At 40.2% G+C, this 15,309-nt stretch overlaps 1 protein-coding gene across 1 annotated transcript in view; it reads right to left on the bottom strand.

Annotated features, from left to right (window-relative positions):
• Positions 1 to 5,456, bottom strand: part of STKLD1 (serine/threonine kinase like domain containing 1) — a 636,164-nt gene extending 630,708 nt beyond the window's left edge. The window contains exon 1 of the mRNA XM_044057819.1: positions 5,403 to 5,456. The gene's annotated coding sequence lies outside the window, so the exon portion shown is untranslated. The remainder of the gene's footprint in view (positions 1 to 5,402) is intronic.
• Between the last annotated feature and the right edge of the window lie 9,853 nt (positions 5,457 to 15,309).

The following is a 15,309-nucleotide window of genomic DNA, read 5'->3' as shown; positions in this document are numbered from 1 at the left end:
GCCAAAAAGTTCAACCTTGGTCTCATTAGACCATAACACAATTTCCCACATGCTTTTGGGAGACTCTATGTATAGTTTTGCAAATTTTAGCTGGACTGGGGTTGTTTTTCTGTGTAAGAAAAGGCTTCTGTCTTGCAACCCTAGCCCATAGTCAAGACATATGGAGAATACAGGAGATTGTTGTCACATGTATTACACAAACAGTACTTGCCAGAAATTCCTGCACCTCTTTCAGTGTTGCTGTAGGTCTCTTGGCAGCCTTCCTGACAAGTTTTTGTCTTGTCTTTTCATCAATTTTGGACAGATGTCCAGTTCTTTGCAATGTCACTGTTGTCACATATTTTCTCTACTTTTTGATTACTGTCTTCCACTGTGTTCTATGGTATATCCAATGTTATAGAAATGTTTTTGTACCCTTCTCCTGACTGATACCTTTCAACAGTGAGATCCCTTTGATGCTTTGTAAGCTCTCAGTGAACCATGGCTTTTGCTGTAGCAGGCAACTGAGTAAATGTCAGTAAAATCCTACTAGGAGAGGAACTTAATTTGGGGTTAATCAGAGTCTCTTTAATTGATAGCAGGTGTGTATCCAACTAGACTGAATGGTGTAATTAAATCAAAAGGTGCTTCAACAAAGTCTGAGGATGTGCACACTTATGCAACCAGCTTATTGTACTTTTTTTATTTTTTATATTTTTTCCCCTAACATATTTGTTTGTTTTTCAATTGAATTGTACTGGTTATAGGTTACATTAAAGGTGGGAAAAGTTTTGAAATGATTTATTGTGGTCTCATCTTTTATATCACAAAAACTTGTCATTTTAAGAGGGTCTATATTACGTGATCGAATGTTTAGGTGATCAAACACCTAAACATCGACCACGTAATACAGAAAGCAAAAAACAGCAAACGGCCAATTTAACACAGGGTAAGATTTTTCCTTGGCCATTTGCTGGATTTTGCCATTTTCTCCACTGTGGAGTGCTCTCGGAGTTGGTCTGTTTAGTTGGGGGGTGTGGGGGCACAATCCCCCACGTTAGGGGGTGTGGGGGGCAAAGCCCTCCACTTAGCTTGGCTTTAAAGTTAAAAAGCCCCCCACTTAGTTTGGCTTTAAAGTTACATTTTTTTTTGTAGCCGACGGTGGCGGTGTTTGCTGTTTTGCAGTTCGATATTACTTGGTCGATGTTTAGGTGTTTGATCACCTAAGCATTCAATCACATAATACAGACCCTTTTAACAGGGGTGTGTACACTTTTTATATCCACTGTAAGTGTTTTCTTAACACAGAAGTCACATAAATTCAACCCAAATCCCCCTTTTCAGCTTAACATCTATACATATTAAAATATAATTATAATAATTTAAACTAGTATGCTCTGTTTGGCAATGTTACAGATGTACTATGACTACTCTGTAACAGGAATTTTACAGAAGTATTTTTCAAACATTCACATAGTGTTTTGACAGTGATAAAATTATATTATATTTGCTATATGTTAATTTTTATTTAATTGGAAATTTCATGTATCAGTAGACTGAAAATAGTCAGAAGAATTATTTCTGTAACCTCGTCAGCAAAAACAGACAAATAATTAAACAACTGGCATCATTAGGTCAAACGTTGCTGACATGAATATAAAAGTAAAATCTGTAAGATTTATTTTTCATATTGGTGGAAGATATGTCTGCTAATATTTGGCAATATCGCTTGTGAAAAGCTAGGGATGATAAAACAGATTCTAAGTGTAAAACAAAGAGTGCACATGTATTACACCAAAGAGATATCACAGATATTTGTGCAGAGCACAAATGTCACAGCAATGCTAAATTCCTGTGGATGCTTACCTAACACAATCCACGATCACCTTCCTACTTTTGCATTTAAACAACAATACTCTTTTTAACAAGAAAGTGATATATAGTCAGATGCATAACCTATCCACATTCAGTAAGGAAGCCTTTATCACTAACTTTTCAAAATGTAGCCGAAATAAGTTAAAATCCATGGCTCTAGATGATGCTGTCTCTGAATTTATACTATATTTTTCCACATAATACACGTCCTAATGCCAGTAAGATCCAAATTAATAAAAGCAAGCTCGGCGCAGTGGCTAACAAAGGAAGACAAGAAGCTTATGATATAGATAGACAAAGCTTGAAAAGTCTGGGCCAGCAACAATAATGAAAGTTATGTACGTACCATAACGACAGATCTGTGTTGTTTGTTCTGTCCTTCCTCATCTGATGGGTCTTGGATCCAACCTCAGATCTGACTTTGGCTGCTTTTTCAGACTTTAGGATCAGTAACTCATTGTCTTCCCCTTACCCACAATACCCTACTGTCTCCAATATTACCTCAGATCGAATTTGCCCTCAAATCCTATAAAAAACATTAAATAAAATATAAATATGTAAGACTAGAAAAACTATATGAAGAGAAAAGGAAAAATCTACCAATGGTAGCCCATACAATCATACCAGAAGCCAAAGGAAGAAACAGTTTCCATGAGATGGAAAGGAGAAGTAGGGAGGGAAGTTGAGGAAAGTCTTGGGAGAGCCAAAACGTTTAGCTCATAAACATGGGAGATACAACCATCAACCACCTTACTATGGTAATGTTTGATACAGCTTGACCCATCGTGGTCTTCAAGCATGACACAAACAATTGATCTTATTTCCTAAAAGGTTTGGTTCGATGAAGGTAGACGTGTAATTGTCTATGTACAGCTAATAAATGGAGCATGTATTTACCTTTATTTGAAAAATTTAAAAAGAAGATTGGAAGATTAATACTCTGATTTAGTGCCACTATATGAAGCTAATTTAGGCAGAAAACAAGTGCTGGTGTGGAAAGTCACTCTGCCCTTGTGGAAAATATAAGGAGGTTGGCAAGATAGAGCTTGGATCTCTGACACCCTTCTGTCTGGAGTAATCAGTACCATGAAAAGAGTTTTCCAAGTCATAAATTTTAAGTCCACCTTGGCAGCAAGTTCAAAAGGAGCTTGAGTTAAGGCCTGAAGCAAGACAGTTAGGTCCCAAGGGGGGATTAAGGTCATTAAGTGAAGATCTAAAAAGCAGTGTACCCTTTAGGAAGGCTTTGCACAACTTGAGTGAGGCTAAGGAAGGCAATTCTCTCCCATATGAAAATTTGAGATGACCATTAAATGAAGCATGACAGTAGAATAAGTAGCTCAGTTACACAAAATGTAGGCAAAGAATTCTAGCACTGGTGATATAGGAGCAGAAAAGGGATCTATATTTCTCTACAAATAAATAAAAAATCTTTTCCATTTGCTTTTTGTAAACTTTCCTGGTGGACAAACTATGAACCACTTGGAATGAAAGCCTGGACTGACTAGCCATTACTGGAAGTGGTGAAAACAGTTAGCTTTAGGGCTGAACTATCCAGATGAGGCATTCCAAATGGGAGACTCAGTAGATCCAGATCCAGCACCCAAGGAGAGTGCACCAGAGGAGACCAGAGACAGGAAAACCGCACCTGTTGAGGCCAAAAATGGGCAATTTGGATGTACTTGATCTTCCATGTAGTGCCTTCTGTAGAAATTTCAGTATTAGATGAGTTGGAGGAAAAGTATATAGGAGAACTAAGGGCCAGTCATGAATCACAGTGTCTCTCGGGGGCTCCCCCCTTCAGGAGAGGATCAGAGCAAGGAACCTGCTGCATTTGGAATTGACTGGAGAGGTGAAAAGATTGCAGGATGGTTGGCCTCATCAGTGAAAGATTTGTGTCACCTCTGTTGGAATGAGAGACAACTCGTGGGGCAACAGAATAGATCTGCTCAACCTGTACTCTAGAATGTCAGTCTTCACCAGAATGCCTTCAGGAAGAGGTTAGAAGATATAACCCACTGCCATACTCTCATCACTTCTCGATATAAGGAATGCATTCCGCTTTGTTTGTTGATGTACTAGGCTACTGACATGTTCTCAGTCTGGATAGAAATCACCCTACAGGAACAAGAACATGAAGGGCCTGCAACATTAGGAGGACTCTACTTATTTCTAAGACATTGATGTGAAGAATGGCCTTTGATAGGGACCACATGCCTTTCCCAGGTAATGCCACTCCCAGTTATGAAGCATACATGGTCAGTGCAGCTTTGGGAGAGGGAGAAACAAAAGGAAAGTCCCAAAACACCTCTGGTGATTGAATCCACCAGTTTATATGTTTTCTGTAGATTCCTGTAAAGTGTTTTGGAAAGGTCAGGGATGAAAACTGTTTGCAGTCTTCTGCAGACATGGGCCCTGAAAGAGACTCGGAAAGTCCCTTGGTCATGTCTCTTTGGAACCTAGCCATGTGTGCCAAGTGGTTCAGTAACCTTGATGTAAAGGTAGCTGAAGCATAAACATGCTTCCCAAATCTGTCCAAAGCCCTGGATTCTCTCTTAGTGGGAAGGACAGAAGAGCAGTCTTCTGTAAGCTCCTTCCTAGTAGCTGCCGCTACTACCATGACATCCACTGCTAGGCCTTTGTTCCAATGGGAATAGTCTTTGGGGGTCAAAAGTTAATTGTCCACTTTCCTGGGAATTGGTTCAGTAGTGTTCAGTTACTTCCATGCCCAGCAAGAGATTAAATCTATCATCTCATCTGCTGGGGGGACCACCTATGGAGTAGCTGATCAGGAACCAAAAGGAATTTGGATTCCTCCTTGGAAGGGGCTTTGAAAGACCAACCACATTTCTGTCTCAGTAACTCGAGGATTTCCTTGAATGAGACGTCCTCAAGGGGTGATCCAGGGGATCCCTCGCCTTTATCAAAATCTGTGTTTTCTGTCAAGGACTCTTGATTGGGTCAATGTGTCTCATCTTACACTTATGCTTCTAAAGAGCCTCAGTGGGGGAAGTTCTGGGGAGAACTCAGAAGCCTGAAGGGAGTCATGAATGAGGACTATTTCTAGGCTAGTGTCAACTTGCTGCCCTGATGTGATAGACCGTGCAGGATCAGGACCCAGGGATATAAGATACAGAGCAGGTAGAGCTCAGAGAGGCAAAGATGTCTACCTTCCTGACTTGGAGAGACCTCTCTCTCCACTGCCTCGAAAGCAGATGCCAAAGGGGAACCCGAGATCAGTCCAACAGAAGCCAAAGATGCGCTTCACTGGGGACAGCATTTCATAGGTTTGCTTTATTTATTTTATTTATTTATTTCAGTTTAATAACTGGGTAAGTGGACTTGTCAACAGAACCTTTTCAGCCCCGACCTGGGCACCATGGTGCACGATACAAACAGAAAATTATATACAGACTATTCTCATTTGTTAATATTATTTGTACCCTGCATTAGACATCATAAAAATTCTTTCTTTAGAGTACAACATTTAAACAACATTTATTCTACCTGGTAGCATTCTTGTAAAAACAAAATAAATACTGAACACCTACCTCTTTCAATGCTTGATTAGCTTCTGTTTCATCAGTGCATTCAATCTACATAAATAAACGGTAGAACATTTAGCTCTATTGTACTATGTATAATAAGTTAAATGAACTCTCATACTGACTGTCTGTTTTGTAATATAAATGTAACAGAAAACACAGTACCTAAAAAGAAAAATTAATTGTACTTTGCTATTGAAAAGAGGGCTCATAGAAATGGCAATTCAAAACATTTAAAAAAGTGAAACAAACATTTTGGAGAAACATAAAGATCATGAAGTATCTACATTGTATGTAGTGTTAAGCACATTTTTTAAAAGAGGCATCATGAACATACCTCTCATCTTTCCCTGATTTTGCTTCATATTTTTAAATAAACATATTTTGCCTAGTCCATTGTAAAAATATTGAGTTTCTGAAATCACTGCCATTCAGAAATTTCATACTTACTGCTCAGAGAATGCATGGAAATGCAAAACCTCTCATTATTTTTGAACAAATGGGTTAAGTGAATGAATATTTAAAATTTGTCCCTGATTTGGAGTATTTCTCCCTCATTATTTTTTGCTTTGTCCATAATTCCTGAGCAAAGAAGTTGAGAAGTATGGTCATGAATGGCCTGCACAGGCAAAATAAAACAAACATATAAAGTACCTACCACAATCAAATCATGCAAACAAAGGGAGGGGAGAAGAGAGGAGAAGAAAGGTGAGGCGATGCAAGGCGATCTTGTACCCCTGCAAATGGCACTCACCTAATCAGCGGCAAAGGGGGCAACACAGGATAAATGTGCCTAGGCTTGTAAGGCTTCTAGGGACATTACAAAAGTGCAAGAGGAAGCTGCCACAGAAGAGCCTTCCAGAAACACATACAGTATAGCCCTGGCAAAGCCATCTCTGGCCCAGGAAATAACATCCAACTTGAAATGCTTAGTGAAAATATTAACAAAGGACCAAGTAGAAACCTCAAGAATGGAATTGGTATCCATCTCCTTGAAAAAATACACCAGAGGAGGCAACAGTCCTGGTAGAATGACCCTTTACTGAAGATGAATAACAAAAAGGAAATGGCCTTAGAAATCTAGATGGTTTGCTTAGACAACTGCCAAACCCAAAGACCTAGGATGAAAGGAAACAAAAAGCTGCTTAGATTTGCAAATGATTTTAGTTTTGTCCAAATAATATCTGAGCTGTGTGTGCAAAGCCAATGTGTGAAGAACCTCCTCAATGGCAGACTGCAGTGAAGGGAAAAAAGAGGGAAGATGGATAAACTGATTAAGGAATATCTCTGTAACCACCTTGGGCATAAAAGTATGAAGAGGCACCCTGTCTCTGTGGAAAAGACTCTCTTGGCTGAAGTGAGAACCAAAAGGAGAACAGTCTTCCTAATATAATGTTGTAAGGAAGATGAAGAAGCAGACTCAAAAGGAGCCTGAATCAATTTTGAAGAACAAAGTTGAGGTCCCAAGAAGGTGGAATAGGTTTCCTGGGAGGCCCGATATGAGGGACACCTTTAAGAAACTGCTTGACCTCAAATCTAGAAGCCAAAGGAGGACGTAAGGGCAAACAGGCAGAAATTTGTGACAGGTGAGCTTTAACTGAAGAATACACTAACACAACATGGAGGAGATCATACAGATAAGGATAAAATAGTGCTTAGAAATGTATAAGATACCCCCTACCCTGATTTACTACATTACAGTAACCATGAAACAATGGCAGCCCACTTTGGAATTCATCCATGATAAAGGACAAATTATTAACCTAGGGATAAAAATTTAAAGGGGGATATTCCAGGGTGACACTCTGTCACCACTGCTATTCTGCCTTGCCCTTAACCCATTAAGCTGTCTATTTAACAGCTTAGGCCATGGCTACAATTTGGCTCCTAGAAAAGAACAAAGTCTAAAGACTTCTCATCTTATCTTTGTCAATTATTTAAAACAGTATAACTCATCAGATGAGGAACCCACGGTAGTGGTGCTGCGGTCGTGTTGTCGCCTCACAGCAAGACGTTGTCCCGTTCAATTCTCAGCTACAGCGTCTTCTATGTGGAGGCATGCGTGAATGAGCGTGCCTTCATTGAAGGTTGTGTGTCAGGGCTGGTAACTCGGCAAGTAAAAATCCACTACCAAACATTAGCAGACCGGAGTTCCACTGTGGCGACCCCTAACCGGGATAAGCCGAAAGACACAACAACAACAAAGACACAACATAGCTCATCAGATGAGGAACTCAAAGCACAGCTGCAGGTTGTCAAAACTTTTGCAGATGATATTAGAATGTCATTTGACCTTGATAAATGTGCATAAGCAAACTTTAAAGCAGGATAGCTGCAGCACCAGGAAAACATCAGTTTGGGACAAGAATGTGATATAAAACAACTTGAGCAAGAGAGAGTGTGTAAATACTTGGGAATTGATGAAGGATCCGCAATAAAACAAGAACAAATGTGAGTAAAACTTAGTAAGGAATACTTTAGAAGATTTAAATTAAACCTAAAAACAGCATTGACATCTGGGAACAAAATCCAAGCTATAAACGAATTTGCTCTCCCTGTCCTAACTTACAGTTTTGGAGTGATTGATTGGCCGCAAAACATGTTGAACAGATTAGATATTAAAATAAAAAGGATGCTGCATGCTCACCAAATGATTTATAAAAATCAGTGCATATCAAGATTATACATTCCCTGTTCCAAAGGAGGGATGGTCCTCCTTGAAATTGATTATATGTATAGATCTGCAGTCGTGAGACTCCATATATATCTCCTGCCCTCATGAGACCCAAACATAAAGTGAAAGTTTTGAAACATGAGGAGAATAAATCTAAGATGACTTCTCTGCTTAATTTAGTGGAAGCATACCGGCATCAAGCAGGAATGGAAATCAAACCAGAAGTAGATAAAAATCAGGCAGCAATTGAATGTGCCAAAAAACAAAAGAAAGAATATAAGTTGAAGGATCAGATGAAAAGGCAAGAAATGCGAAAAACTCATAAATATAGTTGCAAGTATAGAAAACTTCTGGAAGAAACTCATGTTGATCAGGAATGAATGCAGGAATGGTTAGGGGGAGGTGAATTCAAGCCAAGAGATTAAAGGTTAATATTGGCAGCCCAAGATAATGGGCTACGTACACACTGGTTTACAAAGTCCATTGAATATGTGGGAGAAACAGACAAATGTAGGTTTTGGAAAACTGAATTGGAAACTGTCACACACCTCATTGCTGGTTGTGACAGAAGGACTGTATACTGAAAGGCATAATAATGTGGCAAGACTGCTGCACTGGAGATTGTGCAAACATTATGGTATTGAAGTGGCTGAAAATCACTGGAAACATGAGCCACAAAGCATCATAGAAAATGATGAAGTCTACATCACATGGGATCATCCATTATCAACAGTTCAAAAGATAAATGCTAGAAAACCAGATATAGTGGTCCAAGGAAAGAAGACAAAAATAGCATTGATCATTGAAATCATCACACCCGGTGACTACAGTGTCCTCCGTACAGAGAGACACAAAGTTATAAAATATCAGGATTTGCAGGCAGAAATGAGATCAATATGGAAGAAAGATATCCAGGTAGTTTCACTAGTGCTACGTGCAACAGGTCTTATAAAAAAAAGAGTCTGCAATCATATTTAGAGATGTTACTAATATATGTAACTCCATATGAATTACTGAAGGAGTCATTACTGGGCATGTTGCGTGTGCTGTGAAGAGCACTTTTGGCTGACATCAAAGAGTGAAACAATACTAATTTCATGAACTTCAAACATGCTTTGACTTAGGAATGGGGTCCATTCCCATCATGCTATTAGAAACACAAAAGATTTGGAGAAATTAAAAAAATAAGAGAGAAACAGAGTGCAGACAAGGGAATCTGATGGCGAGAGATGCACCAGACAGAAAATATTTTTCATTTGGACAGATGAGTTCTTAGTAGTGGGTTTCCTAGCCTCCTGTAAAACCCAAAGGACATCCTAAAAAAAGAGACTTCTGAAAGAGATAACCCTATCATCCACAGAGTCAGTTGAAGAGTGAACAAGTGAGGATGCATAACAGACCCCTTTCCTTGTGTAAGAAGATCCACCCGGTGAAGTAATTTGTGGTGACTGTCCCTGCCCAAGTAAGAAAGAAGGAGGAACCAATACTGTCTTGCCCAAAAGAGAGTCACAAGCAAGATTTTGGGAGAGTCCTGCCTGATTGTTTTTCAAGACTCATGGTAAGAGAGGAAGGGCAGGGAAGGTGTACAGAAATACCCCCCTTCCAAGGAAAAGGCAGGGCATCCATTTTTCAAGCCAGATGACATGGGCCTCTGAAACAGAGCAGGGGAATTTGTCTGTTCAGAGTGGAGACAAAAAGATCTACCTGAGGAATACCCCAGCAATGGACAATGTCCAGGAACACATCTCTGTGAAGCATCCATTTGGCACTTCTGTGCTGGACCTCTCAAATAGTCTGCCACTAGATTGTGCTCTGAGGGAATGTAAACTGCCTGAACAGTCATTTGATATTGGACAGCAAGATCCCACACCTGAAGAGCTAGCCTGCAAAGAAGATAGCACCTTGTATCTCCTTGCTTGTTGACATACCACATCATTTTGGTATTGCTAGTGAACATTTTGAGGGGCCCAGGATGAAAGAAGGGATTAAAAGCCTGAAGGGTCAGAAGCAGAGCCCTCATCTCCTTTATACTGATGTGGTTAGACCTCTGATGAAGAGGCTAGATACCCTAAATCGTGAGGGGGCTGAAGAAGGCACTCCATCCCCTGTCTGAGGCATCTGTAAAGAGCTCTTGAGTCATGAATGCAGCTTGGAAAGGAAGCCTTCATTTGACAGAAAGTCGATGAATCAACCACTGAAGCTCAAGACAGAGACAGGGAAGGAAGGATACTGGGAAATTCAGGGATGACAATTTTGAAGCCACACTGACTTGAGGTACCACTGGAGTTTTCTCTTGTGGAGCCTGGCCAAAGGGATTATGGGAATGGTGGAAGCCATGAAGCTGTGAGCCATGAGAAAATCCTTTGCCATGATTGAAGCCAGGGGAAGAAGAAAGTGGAAAAAGGTAGTGAGAGACAGGGCCTTGGGGTAGGCAGAGATGCCAACATGGGGATAGTCTGAAGCTTGCAACTGAGAAAAATATGATCTTGAGAAGGCATCAGAGCTGATTTCTGGGAGTTTATGATGAACCCCAGACTCTGTAAGAGGGAAATAGTGAGCTGGAGATCCTGAAGAAGAGCGTCAGGGGAAGAAGCTTGAATGAGCATATCACCCAAATAGGGAAAGAGCTGAACTCATCACATCCTGTATAAGGCAATGACAGGAGCAAAGCATTTGGTGAATACCTTTGGGTTAGTAGGGGGATCAAAGGGCAAAGCAGAAAACTGAAAATGCAAACATAAAGCATAGAAATTTCCTGAAAAGGGGATGGATGGGGATATTAAGGTAGGCATCCTTGAAATCCAGAGAGACCAGAAAGGCCTGTGGTAGAAGTAGGGGAAATGAAGTCTGAAAAGACAGCATTCAAAAGGAAGGAATCTTGAGTAATGTGTTGAGCCGGGAAACACCCATAATTGGTTTCCAAGTGCCTTCCTTTCAGGAGGCACAGCTTGAATGGTGTCTTGAACCAAAAGAGAATGGAGCACATCTGTGAAAAGAGGAACATGTTACCAAAGAGGTTGAGGAATGCTCAAAAAGGGAGGAAGGAATTTTCAAACCATAAAATTACCCTGTCAGATAATGGACAGAACTTAACAGTCTGTTATGATCCTTAACCAATCTGGAAGAGACAGGGAAATGAGGAGGGAACAAGGGAACCTGGCCGAGGGAAATGTGAAGTAAATTGTCAAATGGAACCCAGCTTGTCCTGAAAACCAGGTTCCTGGGAGGTAGAAGTCAGAGTAAATAAACTTAGCAGGAGGCACACATCTAGAACACTTTTTTCCCCCTTAGGAAGAGGGTGAGACTACCTACGAACAAAAGCAAAGTTGGAGGGATAATTTCTCTGAAACTTGGGAATAGGAGAAACAAAAATATGTTTCAACTCCTCCAAAGCTTTACCCTTATCCTTGAGGAACCTGAAAAGTTCAGTAGCTGTAGCACCAAAAAGATTTTTATTATCCAAAGGAGAATCCAACAGTTTGCCCTTAATGTCATGAGACAAAGCCTAAAGATGAAGCCAAGAGTTAACGCCTCATAATTGAACCAAAGGCAGCAGCCCTGGAGGAGATATCAACTGCATTGTAACTGCATTTGATAGAATGGTGAGCAACTTGGGAGGTAGATCCCAACAGGGAAAGGGCAGAAGCCTTCCCCTCAGAGTCAGGAAGGTCAGAAACCACTTTGGAAACCTGAGAAAGGAGGGCCAAAAACATACCTGGTCAAATGAGTCTGGTAATTGATGGCAATAAAGGGTAAATTGGCAACAGTTTAATTATTTTTGCTTAACCTCTCCATAGTCGTACTATCCTTATCTGAAGGGAGCAACTTGTTAGACGGCAACAACTTGGATGGCTTGTCAGAAGAGACATACATTACACAAAGATCAGCAGAAGGGCATGTATAAAGAAATTTACACTCCTCAGGCATTTTGTAAAATCGGTCAGGTTTCTTGGTCCATGGGGCTCATAATTACTGGCCACAGAACCTATTGAAAAGGTATCCAGAAGGGCAACCAGAACATGAGGAAAAGCCAGTGGCTTAGGAGATTCCATCTGGAGGAGCTCATAATACCTTTTCTGAATGCCAGAGATTTGAGAGCAATCTCACTTAAAAAGGAGAAGGAATTTGAGAAGACTAAGACAGGGACTCTTCCCCTGAATCCAGATCCTCAGCCAACAAATCCAGTTCCCTGTAACTTTTAACAGGAGTGGAAGACCAGGGAGGGGCAAGAACAGACACCTCTTGAGGAGGCGTTAAATACATCAAAACATTAAATAACCCCTGAGTAAAATCCTGCCATTCATGTTGGGGATCCTTAACTACAGGGAAAATATGTTTGGTTTTCTGTTTCATTGGGCTGTCTGCATAAAACACCCTCAGAGGGTCAGAACCCCTGGAGACATTCAACTAATTGGGTAGGAATATCCTCTCTGGCTAAAATCTGCAGAATCCCTCTTGGTCCCTTGGATATAATCAGCCAAGGTTCCCCCTCAATTTCAGGAGCAGATGTTTGTAAAGCCTCAGAACCCAATTTTTTTGGCCTTTTTCTTGGAAGACAACTGACCCTCGGGAAGGGAAGATTCCACCATAACACTGTGAGCCAACAACTTAAGACATTGGTGAGATATTCCCCCTCTGGACCAGTAATCAAGGAACCTTAATCCTCACCACTGACACTGGAGAGGGACATTCACTTAGAACAAAAATAGATACACAGTATTTTCAGATGCAGCTCTCTGCACTAGGCACAATTTCCATTAAGAACAAACAGGGAACACAGTCATTCCGGGGGGGGGGGGGTCCCTGTCTCTCTCTCTCTCTCTCTCCAGGGCCCCATTAAAACTCCCCATTGGCACAGCTGTAGAGTTGAGTCATCAGCTGAGATTTCCAAGCCAAGTCCTCCACCACCCTCTCTGTGAAACCAGTGCTCTGTGTACCTGCTTAAAGTAGCTGACACACACACACACACACACACACACACACACACACACACACACACACACACACACACGCTTTGAGATTTGATTTTCACACACACACACACACACACACACACACACACACACACACACACACACACACACACACACAACTAGGAAAGGCTGGCACAGATTTACTAGCTATGCCCCTCTACCCAGACTATAAGGTAGGTACTGTCACCAGAACACTCCAAAGCTAGCTACTCTAAGGCTCTTGCAAGGATACCCAATTATACTGAGTAGAATTACTACTAATAAAAATGGTAGTATTTGACCAATGCAGCAAGGCTTTCAGGAGTGACCACAGTGTCACCAAATAAATATAAGTACTCTCAAAGGTTAAAATATTCTCTAAAAGGCCAACCACAATGAAAGGTTTAAATATATTTAATAATAAATAATAAAAGAACATAAAAATACTAAATATTTATTTACAATAAATGCCAGAGTTTCATTACAGGAAATATTAAAAATAACGGAGATGGGCAGATTCACTCAGATACAGAAAAAAAGTACTTAACTAATCTCACTATATTTTCCTGAGTGAGCTAAAGAATTACTATTCCCTGCTTACTTACTATAGCAAGGCAAGATGAAGCGGGTAAGTGGTCTTCCTTCTTCGTCAGGTTTCAAAAACAGACTACCCTGAGACTTCTGCCTCATCTAGTATTAAAACATCATTTCAGTGCTGGATTACAGAATGACATCACATACATCTGGTCATCTGGCTCTGGTTCCCACACTACTCCCTTTGCTAGAAACTGAACGAGAATTTAGCACATCTGTGTTGCCATACACACAAATAGTGCTTTGCTGAGATGTGTTATAGCATCTGGAAGCTATAAAACCATTACAAAACTTCCACCCTTCCAGGGTAGCAATTAGTTCACCCCTAAGGACAATACAGTAGGATTCATAGTTCTGGTTTTCACAGACATTTCGTCTCTGACTGCAATCAGAACTGTAAGATATAATCTTTATAGCCTAAACCAGGTAGTGTAATTTTAGACTATTTTTCAAATTTAGCTGGACTGAGATTAACCTCTTCTCTTCCAGTATCCTCTCTTACAATATATTCATTTCAACAGTTACAATACAGTCTGACATATACATGTATTTATTTTTTGTCCATCAGGACCCACTGTTGGTACATTTTTAACACAAGCAGGTTTACAAATACATTTTCAGCACAAGCATCTGTGCAAATCAGTTTGATATACACGTGATATATAATTCTTTGCAAAACTCCAGCTAGTAATGCTGGCATGTGTTACACATCCACTGCCCTACTTCTCCTGGCATAACTGGCAAAACTTCACATCATCACAGTTGGTTTTACAGGTAAATAGATAAAAGGGAGAGATGGCTACATATGGTCTTAGAGATGAAACCCTAGCAGACAGAACACTGTGTATAGTCATGGGAAGCAGCTAAACAGAAAAGACACTTGTCATGATGGTCTTTAGGATGAATCTGCCTCCCACACTGACATTTTCCCTTTCTGGATGACATGACTCCAACAATACTGAAGAAAAATAGAAATATTAGAAGAAACCCCAATGGGGTACTTATCTGAAATGCAGCTTAGTAACCAGCACAGTAGAAAGGCATTCAGACCGACATTCAAGCATGGCATTCTGAATGGTGGCAAAGAAGTTTTGAGTGTATGCATCCATACATCACCTTTATGCCTTATGCCTTGTGCAGGGAGCATATGTGTGACATACAACAACTATAAGTACTAAAAGGCTTTGGTATACTTGCTGAACATTGGGCTGTCCTTGGCAGGAGATCCCTTAGGTTATGAATACTGCAACAGTGATATGGAAGGACATCACAGTATTCTAAATACATGTTAAATTTAGTGACATTTTTGTTTGTACCTCTCATTATACCACAAGCTCATAACATCAGGTACAAGACATAGGTTCACAGAAGCTTCCCATTTGCAATCCATCAGTTATGTTTTTCTTATGCTTCTCCATTCTGTGCACAACAATACTCAACATAATACTGAAAAATTTACATTTAAGCAGTTTAGAATATAGCCATCCAAAACAAATCAAATAATTCAACAAACTTGCTTCATGTCTCCATATTAGAAATACATATCCAAAAATTTAGAAATAATTGTGCTCTGTTTACACTTGTAGTATCTCTCTCTCTCACGTGTGTGTGTATGTTTGTGTGTTCACATCTGTGAGTGCATAACAATATTGTATTACCTGATCAAAATTGTTTTCACACAATCTAAGTCAAA

This window comes from Protopterus annectens, chromosome 16.part0 (assembly GCF_019279795.1).
Source record: "Protopterus annectens isolate FY-2018-M chromosome 16.part0, PAN1.0, whole genome shotgun sequence".
In the NCBI taxonomy this organism is placed as follows: Eukaryota; Metazoa; Chordata; order Ceratodontiformes; family Protopteridae; genus Protopterus; species Protopterus annectens.
This window is presented reverse-complemented; position numbering and strand designations above follow the sequence as displayed.